Genomic DNA, 12,233 nt, shown 5'->3' with positions numbered 1-12,233 from the left:
CATCCCCACACGCAAAATTTGTAATCTAACCCTGGAAAATGAAAGAAGTGAAGAGGCATATTGAAAAGCCACAGCTGGGGGTATGGTGGGGGATATAACTGCGGATGCATTGAGGTTACAAAGTGAGGGGCAGGAAGTAACGATGCGATGGAGGAGCATGGGCTTTGAACTATCATTTGGCACTGAACTATCTCAAGTCTCAATTTCTCTCATCTGTGATAATACCTGCTTCTCACATTGTTGTAAGGACTCATGAGTCAAAGCCCCGTGCTAGCAAGTGTCTTACCCACCGTAGGTGCCGTGATGAGTAAGTTCATTTTGGGTCCTCAATAAGGATTTGTTTACCATTCACTGCACAGCAGACTCACTACCCAGCCATCAGGTGTTGTGCTGTAGTGACTTTCCCGGTGCTATGTTGCTGGAAGTCATGCCACCAAGTGTCCCAAATACCAGCAGGTTCACTCCTGGTGGACAGGCTTCAGCAGAGCTTCCAGACTAAGACAGATGAGGAAGAAAGGCCTGGACGCTGATTTCTAAAAACTAGCGAATGAAAGCAGTAGGCATCACAACCGATCATTGTCCAATTGACTCGCTCTGGAGAGGTCACCAGGAGGGGTCGGTCATGAAAGGAAGAAAGGTGTCATCTCTGACAAAGCAGAGGGCCAGTGAGGGTGAGATGGGCTGGCCCCAAAGCTCTAAAAATGGACTTGAAGGTACTGGAGACTGTGAGGATGTCACAAAAGTGGACAGCACTTGGGTCTGTTTACAGGCGGTTAGGCCAAGTCCAAGCTGGCTCAATGACAGCTAACAACAGACAGCAAACACTAGAACTGGAAAACATAGGAAGAAATTATTAGTGAGGATAGGGCAGGTTATACCATTCTGAGGCTCATCTTCTCTATTGAACGTTTCTGCTCAGTTCTGGGGTCCAAGGCATTAGACCCATGGTTTAGGTCACACTCACTTATAACATTGCCCAAAGCAACACAGTAATTAGCCTCTGGGGTTTAGACTGGCCCCATCATTTGATCATTATTCTGGCCTCTAACAGCATTGTACTCAAGGATAAGATAGCAAAGTTCATTAAGGGCCTACCGAGCAGATGTGGACATAGGTCCAGATCACCCCCTCATGCAGAATCCAGGTGGGCCCAAAATTATGGGTGCAAAATGATGGCTATAGATAAGAGAATCCTCTGAGAAACCTCTTGGAGACGTTCTGGATTTCCCTCATGTTCGTCATGTCACCTACTTCGTATTCCCAAGCTTTCCAACACTAAACAGGGGACCACAGTAGCCCTAATGAGCTAGAATCTGCAGAGAGCGGCACTACACAGCTATCCCCTGCTGCAATACAGGTGAGGGTGAGAAGAGAAGGATGCTATCAAAGTACAGGTATGCACGCATTAGTCTTGGCATGTGACCCTAGGCACTACCGAGTAGGGTGTGTTAATGTGCATACCCTGATTTCTGCACACCCTGGCTCTGTTTTTGCTCTTGTTCCAGGCCACGTGACAGTCACACCCACTCCCACCGCCTTTCCTTTTCTAGCATCTATATTTCCCTCCACGAATGACTTCTACTCTTCTGCAGCACAGCAACAGAGAGCAAGCCCTGACCTTGAGCTTCTCCAGGTTTGCCCATCTCCCACCAGGCCCTAAGTCACTGACAGCTTCTGGGTCCACACGCTCGCACAAGGTGAGTACCTGCCTGTCAGACCACCCCGTGAGGGCTCCATCAGGGGTGTCCCTGAAAATGAGGCTTAGGAAAGAGACAATCAGAAGTGAAGAACGCCTAGATCCTCAGGAGGCATAACTATCTTTTATTGAGTTCTAGTCAGTCTAAGTACTGCCTTACATGCGTGGTCTGGCTTAAATTTCAGCCCAGCACTGTGAAATAGGAATTACAGATGAGAACATCGAAGCAACTCACAGAGCAAAAGTCATTTAGCCGAGGCCACCCAGCCAGGATATGACAGAGCCAACACCAGAAACCAGGTCTCTGACTTCACGGAGTTGTTAACTACAAATAGCCCCAGATGTTTTCATAGGCAGCTGCCAGTTTCCTAGATTTAGCAAGTGAACGTATCTGGATAATTCAATAGACTAAGGCTGGCATAACATTCCTTACAGAATTTTCCTTCTCTCAGCGGGAAATCTCACTCAGTTAAATCCCTCAACTATTGTAATTCTCCCTCTGGTACAGGATCTCACACACAAGAAACAGTCAGCCACCAGGAGAATTTCACGCTGCATCTGTTCAGGAATCCTGAGAAGCTTCCCTTCCCTCACACTGTGAAGGAGCCTGGAGCAGTTAAGAATCTGAGAAGATTGTAGTTGGAAGAGGCCTTCACGGTGATCAGATTCCATTTCTCAACTAAGGTTAAGGCCATCTCCACATGGACTCCAACTGCCTCTTACCTTTGCTGCCTCCTTAAGAAGTTTCTTAGCCTTTGCCTGTCCATCTGTCCCCAATGATCAGGAACTGGCCACCCCCCTCAGAGCCCAAGTCACCCTTGATCAGTTCCAAGTGGAGAACGTTCTTCCTTGTATGAACACAATATCATTTTCTGAGGCATCTACACACCCCCTGTTTCTACTCTTCATTGTGTCCTTGCTGGCTCACCATAGCCCTTAGACATTAGAAGACAGTTACAATGCTTTCGCAAGTCCTTTTACCTTCAGGCCAGACATCTTTATTTCTTCAGTCATTTTTCCTAAGAATCAACTTGTATCTTTTATACCTCCATCATTCTCCACTGAATGGGTTCCAGTTCTTAGTAGTCTCTTTCAATGGACAAAACAAGGGGGACGTTATATACTGAAATTCTCTACACTCTCATCCTCTCCATTTTCTCTTCCTCTAGTTTGTTTGCTCTCAGGTTCATCACAGTTAAAAAGTGACAACAGGTCGTAGGGCCTTTCCTTTGGGCCCCAGCGACCAAGTGGGTCTCTCTCTCCAGACTCCTCCCATCACCTTGTCGAAAACTTAGCTTCTAGCCATTGCTAGAGGAGATGTGTACATGCCAACAGAAACACGGTAGATTTCCAGGACTTAGACAACATTCTACTGCTGTGGAGCACCCTCTCTCTTCAATGGTGTCACCTTCATCCAAATACTATGGGATAGACCAGAAGCCAACACAAAACTTCCATGTCAACTTGCACAAGAGCTGGGACTGGACCATTTAGTTTCAAAGATAGCCCTTCCACCTGTCTCAGGATCCCTTCTCTTTACCAAGAAATTTGGAAGGAAGCTACCTGGCCAACTGATTGAAACAGAGCCGTACTTGAACCCACTCCAAAGAAAAGTGACCCAACTGAATGTGCAAGTTATAGAACAATAGCATTGCTATCCCATAAGAGTTGGATTTTCCATTTCTGTAAAAGGGACTGTTGAGATTTTGACAGAGATGGCATTGACTCTGTAGCTCACTTTGGGTACCAGACAGAATAATTGTTGATGCCATGATTCGTTAACAATCCTCCATTGAATGCCTACAGTATTTCAGACAAAGTACTGGGTATTGAGGAAACTCAGATGTTCAAGTCAGAATCCCTGCTTTCAAGCAATCTGTGTTGACTTGGGAACACGTCCATTGGTCAATGTCAAGAGCATCTAGCAGTCTGTTTACGGATGGTGCAGTGCGCGTGGGTAGGAGGCCTGAAGAAGAGTAGCTCCCTCAAGTGAGTGCTACTTGAGATAGACTCCTGCTAATCGTGTCTCATTAATTTCATGGAAGTTGGGATTTAGAGCACACAGGATAATTACATCACATCACAAAATGGAGGGCAATTACATCATACTGAGAATAATATTTGGGGTGTGTGTTTGGGTCCAGTTCAGTACACAACAGCCCCTCAAGCCCATAGCCAAAGTATTTAATCATCTTGAAACCCAGTCCAAACCCACAGGTAAGGGGACATTCTTGGTGCCCAGTGACAAACCTAGTCCATAGGACTATGTGAGAGACAGGGGAATTGCAAAACGGGACGAACTTCACTTCTTCCGTAGCCCGTCTATGACAGCGTCCCAGTCTGGTGACTTGGCAGAAAAAGTAGCAGGGGGACAAAAGGGTGTATTTAACAGCAGAAGAGGCCTTGCAATATCCGCCTGCTTTACTTGTATGATATGCTAAGACACGGTGCATGTCCCAAAGACATCATTTGCCCTGATGACGAAAAGTTCAATCAAACTCCAGGAAACAGAGAATGCAGTCAAGGGTGTGCCGAGAGTTAATCAAATAGTAAAAGCTGACGGAGGCATTTGTGGAGAAAGTAGAGTCTTCCATCAAGATACATGCGGGAGGGCTGATCCATCACTGAAACAAAGGCAGGTGCTCTAACAATTCTCATCATGCTGGCCCAGGAGAGAGCTATAGTGGCAAACACTCCCCCAGAATAGTAGCCTCAGATCCACCTACCCACCCACCCACCTCCTCCACAGCTCTAGCCAACCCACCTCAAATCTAGACACAGGGTCCCTGGGGACATTCTAAACTGAAAAGCGACCTTCTTCATTTCTTTCTCTCTCTCTTTATGCATCTTTCTTTCTACAGCTCTAGGACTCCCTCTTACTATAACTCATTCCACGTTTGGTAAAGTCAGGGGAAAGGAGGGAAGCCCTCAAGGAGATGGATTGGCACAACAGCAGCAGCATTGAACGCAGACATGGATCAGAGATCAGGAAGATGAGGCAGGACCGAGCAACACCTCATTCTGTTGTCGCAAGGTCTGCGTGAGTTGAAGCCAACTGGATGGCAACTAACCAGGACATCAACAGCACACCCGGCCCCAAGTGCCCTAGTCCCCATCGCCCGGGACTTAATAAAGTCATTCCCAAGGATGCACTGCCCTTTCAAAGAACATATATGTTACAACAAAGGAGAGACGTAAATCTTAATGAATCTTGGGCATCAAGACATGGGTTCAATTTTAATTTAATTTAATTTTTTCTGTTTTCCATTGTCTCAATTCTACTCCATTTGTCCTTTCAATGTGTATCTATTTCCAAAATAGATTTATAATCTGGATATCTGTTTGCTGGTTTTGTATGATTTTCCTCCCCCGCCCCCACCCCCCCTTTGGTAACTGGCATTTTATTGGTTGATCTCAGGATCGCTACAAAGAAATTATAAACCATTTGTACATAATTCTTTTTGTTTGTTTGGGTCACACTGGCTGTATTTCTGATGTTTAGGGTTGGATGGGGATCTGAGGGTGGGCAGTTTGTCCACTCTGCTGCCATCCACTCAGGGTGTCCTCAGAAAATGACTTAGCTCGGTATCCACAGCCAAGGAAAGACAAGAGCTCCACTCCAGATCTCCAGCCTGCTCATGGATCTCCAGCCTGCTAGGGATCTCTAGCTAGCAGTTACATTTTTAGCAGGTTGGCAGGGTAACGGGGTTGGGGGGAACAGCACAGCTGCAGGTAGTAATCCAAAGTCTTATAAAATAGTGTACATTTCTTGCTAATTGGGCAGGCAGAGTTTGGAGACATCTCAGAAGAGTCAAGGTCTTGTTTGGAGAACCAAGAGAGGGAAGAAGAGAAGGGGGGCTAATTCGACATCATCTTCCCGGAAGTCTTCATTTCTTTTTAATTGTCCTGGAAAAAATTCTAACTCATGTCAACTCAGTGGCTGATTTCATTGAAGTAGAATAGCAGGTCTCTCTCTGGAGGTACCTCTGGGCTGTACTTGTCCCTTCAAACTTTAGGTTAGCAATTGAGCCCACTGACACCACGGACGGGCTCCAGGATATGGGTAGGGTTAGGCTTTCTGGTTCCAGAGGGTGGAAGAAGATTCTTCCAAGATCTTGCAGTAGGTAGCCACTTCCTCTGATTTCTATGAGGCTGTCCCTGCCTTTAGAACTCCCAAAGCCTGCCTTCTGGAATAGGGAATCTCACAGAAAAATCTCCTTTCCCCTATTCACAATGTTATTTGTGGGAGGGTCCACACGCCACCACAGGAATCTTGAACCGAGTCTGATCCCAGTAGAACCGAAGATTTACTGTGCTGTGATGCTAAGGAAGGTGTCTTGCCTTTCCTTGACCTGTTTTCTCATTTATAAGAAAAGGTCCCTAAGCCCACTTCCATTCTGACATGGTAGTACATGTGATCTCTGGGCTGCAGCCCACACCTGCCTCCAGGGAGGACAGTGGTCCTCGTCTTTCATGTATTTTTTCTCCCCAGTGACTGGCTCCCCCACCCTTATTTAGAGGGGCTGGGGGAAGACACATAAGGCATGGTCTTAAAGACTTCTCTCTGTTTCTGGTCCTTTCTTCTCAGACACTCTAGAGATGACTGGAGGGACAAGAAACAAGGTTGTCCAAAAGGATTTCTCCAATAGATCAATCAGGTATTTCAATCCTGGTCTAAACTGAGGAGAGAGAGGGAAAGGAAATGTCAACAGTTGAACCTGATACCCTACCACAATGAGGTCCCAATTTGAATGATCCCGGGTCTCGTCTTGGGCAAGGCACACAGACCAAGCGAATTCAGGATCACCTGTTCCTTCCTCCCTGGACTTCCATTGAAGATTGGAGATAGCTTGGCAGGAGGTTACTGCCAAAGGAATTCACGCTTCATAGGGAGCTGGTCTATCTGACCTTCGCAGTTTGGGCATTCTCTGAGAAGGAGCTCATCACTTCTCCCTGAAATACCTGTGATGCTCACCTGGTTTGTCTCTTCTTAGAGGCCCCTGCCAGCCAAAGGCTCACTTTACAAGGCTTGATGCCCATATGGGTCACCCTCGGCGTCAGCGTCACCACCCCCCACCATCCACTTCTGCACACACACTCACAGATCTTATTTGTGAACACAGGACAGGTAGGGGCACCAGAGAAAGCGCCATCTCCAGGCTAGGTCCCCACGTGTGGCCTGAGAGTTGGAAAATGAAACTGCCAAACTGCTCAGAAAGGAGGCAAACTGGAATCCTCAGGCTCCGGCTGTGCAGAACCCGAGTCACCTGGACCTGATGTAGATTTGAGCCCTGACCCTAGACGCTGATGGCCCATCAGACAGTGGGGAAGGGCTGCTGGGCCTGGAAACCAGCCACCACTGTGATTCCACTTAGAACACTGCTGTGCCCAATGGTGGGGAAAGCACCTGACCTCCTTTGCAAAGGCACAGTGGTACAGAGCCAACCTGCCCTTGGCCCCTCCTTACCAAACAGACTCTCTGAGAAGAGACGGGTATGCCCAATGGAAGACTCTCGACCACGACTCAGGATACGGGGTTCTGTCAGCAACTGTATCACCTAGACTATTTGTCTCAGACTATTTGTACGGTGCCTCCTAAGAGGAGATATCTAATAGATGTATTCCTAGTGAGGTATACATAAATGAGAGAGCTACACCATTTCTTCAGCTAGGGCACCTAAATCCTAACAAGAAAATAACTCTCTATCTGAAAGAATGAAGAGACAGTGGTGGAAATTCATCTGGGAGATTTTCAAGCCAGTTGGGCTACCCTTGATGACAGAGAGAACGGGGTAAAACTTGTCATATGTCTTCTGACAAGGCTGAAAGGTTTGACCTCGAGTGGAAATGCAAAGCTTACTATGTGACGGAGTCTCCTCCCAAAATGGCCAGAAAGGAGATGATCCTTAGCCTAGAGCCACTCGAGGAGTGGCCAAAGCAATGTACCCAGGTGCCTTCCCACGACCCACCCAGCCCCAAACTTATTACTGCCTGGGTATCTGTAAGCCACAAAGGAGTCAGCTGCTTCCTGACGATTCCATGGAAGGGAAGCATTAGGAAAAGTATACTTTGTAAACCAGCCGGGGATGTCGTAGTTGTTGTTGTTGTTGTTGTCAGCTGCCATCCAGTTGGTTAACGTTTGGCAGCCACGCGCACAATGGGACTGGACCATTGGGCTCTCATTGGCTGAGTTTTGGAAGTAGATTGGCAGGTCTTGCTCCCTAATGTGTCTTATTCTAGAACGTCTGCTAAGACCTATTCAACCTTATAGCACTGGGGGGATGGGTGGTAGCTGTGCTTGAAGTTTGTTGGCCAGGACTCAAACCCAAGTCTCTCACATGGAAGGCAAGAATTAAATGCTAGACCAACACTGTCCCCGTATAGGGGACACAAGCTGAAAACAAACACCTTACAGGATAACTGTTTAAAAAACAACAAATGCCACCCAGAAGAATGAGGTGCCATACCTAGGGGCAAGTAGAACCTGCCCCATTGCTTCAGTGATTAAGAAACAAAGGAGCATGGTTGATTACATGTGTGCACCAACCCCTGGTCTTTGTACTTCTGGCTGAACCACAGGGAAGCCCTGCCCAATCAACCAGTAAATAGTATACCTCCTGCTTCTTCCCCATCACCTCCTTGCCTAGCACAATGCCATCCAGCCTTAATGAATTATATCATAGCTCACGAAAATCCTCCAAACCCATTATCTCATTTAAATTTTGTTGCATTTTACTAATAAGTAAATTGAGACTCAGAAAGGTTAAAAAGAGTTGGCCGAGATCAGGCATTCAGTAATTGGACTTGAACCTGGGACTCCAGATTCTATATCAGAACTCTTAACACTGTTGGGGCGAGAGACATGAGACAAGCTGCCAGCTTGAGAGCAGGCATTAGTCAACTCCCCCTTGGCAGGAGGGCAGCCAGGCCATTGCTGATGGAGGCCCAGGGGCCCAAGGCAAGGCAGGGGAATTTTCCCGCAAAATGGAGCAGGCCGCCAGCATGCTCATTACCCAACCTTATTCCACCCCATAATAAATGGAGCCCCCGGAGGGCCAGGCCTGATGGGGTGGGGTGAAATGGGGAGCGAAGACTATTACGGGATTTTAACCTTCGTCTTCTCTTTCCGGGCCTCTGGAACAGCTGTTCGACAAAATGGATCTGTGCAGACAATCATTTTTGCTGCATTACTTAATATACAGTTGCTCTCGGCAAGAGATATAATTGACTTGCTTAACTAATCAATCTTTCTATAAGCATAGCTGCTTTTCCTCTCCCACTGGGGAAGGGAAGCAGAGGGAGGGGAGCAAAAGAGAAATTGCAGGGAGCAACCTTTGGCATGCATTACAGGGCTCTAACACCCAGATGAGGTTTCAGAGCTGGGGGCAGATACTTATGCAAAGCATTCCCATCCGGTTCCTTCTTGGTCCAGATGTAGCCAATGGGGTAATGGTGCTGCGATGAAATGGAGGCCAATGCTCCGACAGAGGTACAGAGAGCCGTAGTTCAGACATCCGAGCATCACTTTGGTTTGACTTTGGCGTGTCTTGTTGAATATTTGGAAATAAGAGTATCAGATGACCCAATGAGACCTCACCATACAGCAGCGCTCAAATGAAGCGATGAAGCTGTGTGGATATGCTGGCTTGGGGGGAACAGCCACTCTCTCGCTCTCTCTAGCTTCCCTCATCTATAAACACGACCCCAGGCTGCACAGTGCTCTCTCTCTTTCTCTCTCTCTCTCACTGACATATACCATCTGACTTATCCAGTTTGTTGATTAAAAAGAAGACAATTCAACCTTCCTTCTTTGTTTTGCCTTTTCCTCTCTACTTCTAATCTCCACCACCATCCACACCTACATACACGTTCCCCTAGATACTGTTTTGTTTTTATTTTTTGTTTTTTTTAATTTTATGATTTTATTATTATTATTACTATTTTTTACAACTGTTATTTTTTTAAGAGATAATTTTATTGGGGGCTTTTACAGCTCTTATAACAATCCATGCATCAATTTTATCAAGCACATTTGTACCTATGTTGTCATTATTTTTTTTTGTCATTATTATTTTTTAACTGCTTGTTTCTTTTTTTCCCCCATCATTTTATGGTTGAATTCTAAATTTAGAGGAAATGGTCTGGGAGAGTGAGTCACAAAGTGTGTGACTAAGTTACAACACTCATGACACCAAAATAACTAAATGATGGAATGAAAAAATGCTCCCCTTGGGCTCTATCCCCATGCCTTCCAACATATTAACCCAGAAAAACTCAGCTCAGTCTTTAAATACCATTCTAGTAGCACCCGCTTTAGGAAGTTACTCTTCATCCGGCCTCCTAGCCATGTGCACCGTGCCATCCCTAAAGAGACTGCTAGATGCTCTTGACATTGACCAATGGACATGTTCCCAAGTCAACACAGATTGCTTGAAAGCAAGGATTCTGACTTGAACATCTGAGTTTCCTCAATACCCAGTACTTTGTCTGAAATACTGTAGTCATTCAATGGAGGATTGTTAATGAATCATGGCATCAACAATTATTCTGTCTGGTACCCAAAGTGAGCTACAGAGTCAATGCCATCTCTGTCAAAATCTCAACAGTCCCTTTTACAGAAATGGAAAATCCAACCCTTATGTGATAGCAATGCTATTGAACTTGCACATGCAGTTGGGCCACTTTTCTTTGGAGTTGGTACAAATATAGCTCTCTTCCAGTCAGTTGGCCAGGTAGCTGCCATCCGAATTTCTTGGCATGGACAAGCGAATGCTTCCAGTGCTTCGTCAGCTTGATGAAACATTTTAATTGGTTTTCTGTCAATTCCTGAAGCCTTGGTTTTGGATAATGCCTTCAGTACTGTTTGGATGTCTTCCTTCAGAACCATTGATTTCTGAAATGGTTAAACATTGACTAATTCTTTTTGGTACAGTGATTCTTTACCAGAAAGATAGAAAGCATGAACAAGTGTGGGAGGGAGAGTAGAAGTGTACCCACAAATATATAAAATATATATAATGTTGGCAAAGGATACTTGTACATGTGTATTTACCTTTGCTGCAAATATATATGGATATAGTAGAATATATATGCATGCATATGTATATACATATCTAGTCAAATATCCAAAAAAAAATCTATTTGTATACCAAAGGACTTTATAAGGAAACAAAACAAAAAAATAATAGGCGAATATATTTGGGAAGACTATATCTGATTAGAGTTTAATATTCAGAATATATAAAGAACTCCTACAACCCAGCAACAACAAGATGCTCAACTTAAAAATAGGCAAAGACTTGAACAGGTATTTCTCCAAGAAGATATACAAACGTCCCCTAAGTACCCCACTAGCCATTAAAAACCCACTGCCATCAAGTCAATTCCAACTCAGAGTGGCCCTGTGCAGGGTTTCCAAGGGTGTGAATCTTTACAGAAGCAGCCTGTGTTAGTCTGGGGAGAGAAACAAATCCAGGGAAACTCATATGTGTAACAAGAAAGAGCTTTATATAAAGAGTAATCGTACATTAAGAAAACATCCCAGCCCAGTCCAGATCAAGTCCATACGTCCGATATTAGCCCATATGTCCGATGCCAATCTATAAATTCCTCCTCAGACTCATGAAACACATGCAATGATGCCGAATGCAGGAAGCTCACAGGCCAGTGGGTAGGAGGTCTTGTGGATACAGTGGCGGTGTAAGCATCTCAGTGCTGGCAGGGGTCTCCATGTGGCTCCTCCAGCTCAGGGCACTAGCGTAGCTCTATATGTCATATCAGGTGCCGTGTCTCCCAGGGAGTGAGTATGTGTCCTGCCTCCAGAGAGCTATTTATCTCCGTAGTGCGTCTAAATGAAATCATCAAGTTATGACCTGATTGACAGGCTAAACTTCACCCCTTCCCTAGTAAGTTTCAAATTGATGACAGATTATGTAACCACCACACAACCAGTAGGTTTGAGTTACTGACCTTGTAGGTAACACTCTAAAACTTACCAGACTGCATCACCAGGGCTCCTCATTAGACATTAACTCACTACAATCAAGCCAATTCTGACTCATAGTGACCCTGCAGGACAAGGGAGAACAAGACTGTAACTCTTTACGGGAGTAAAAAGCTTCATCTTTCTCCCCAGGAGCTGCTGGTGGTTTCAAACGGCTGACCTTGTGGTTGGCATCCCAACACATAACCACTGCATCACAAGATTTCCCCATTAGTCATTAAAGAAGTAAAAATCTAAACCATGATTAGATATTAATAAGTGTTGGTGAAGGTATATAGAAATTAGAGCTCTCATACATTATTGGTGGCTGTATAAAACATCCTTTGGTCATGTTGCCAGGAGAGATACCCCGGGAAAAGGACATCATGCTTGGTTACGTTGCAGGGCAACAGGGAAGAAGAAGACCCTGGACAAGATGGATGGACACAGTGTCTGCATCAGCATCAGGACAATTGTGAGTTTTGTCCTGCTATAGAAAAGGTCTTTATGCGTCACCACCGATTCAACGGTACCGGACAACAGCAGCAACATGTG

The sequence above is a fragment of the Echinops telfairi genome, unplaced genomic scaffold (genome assembly GCF_000313985.2).
Source record: "Echinops telfairi isolate 266 unplaced genomic scaffold, ASM31398v2 ScPeMD7_7463;HRSCAF=8501, whole genome shotgun sequence".
NCBI classification, from domain to species: domain Eukaryota; kingdom Metazoa; phylum Chordata; class Mammalia; order Afrosoricida; family Tenrecidae; genus Echinops; species Echinops telfairi.
This window is presented reverse-complemented; position numbering follows the sequence as displayed.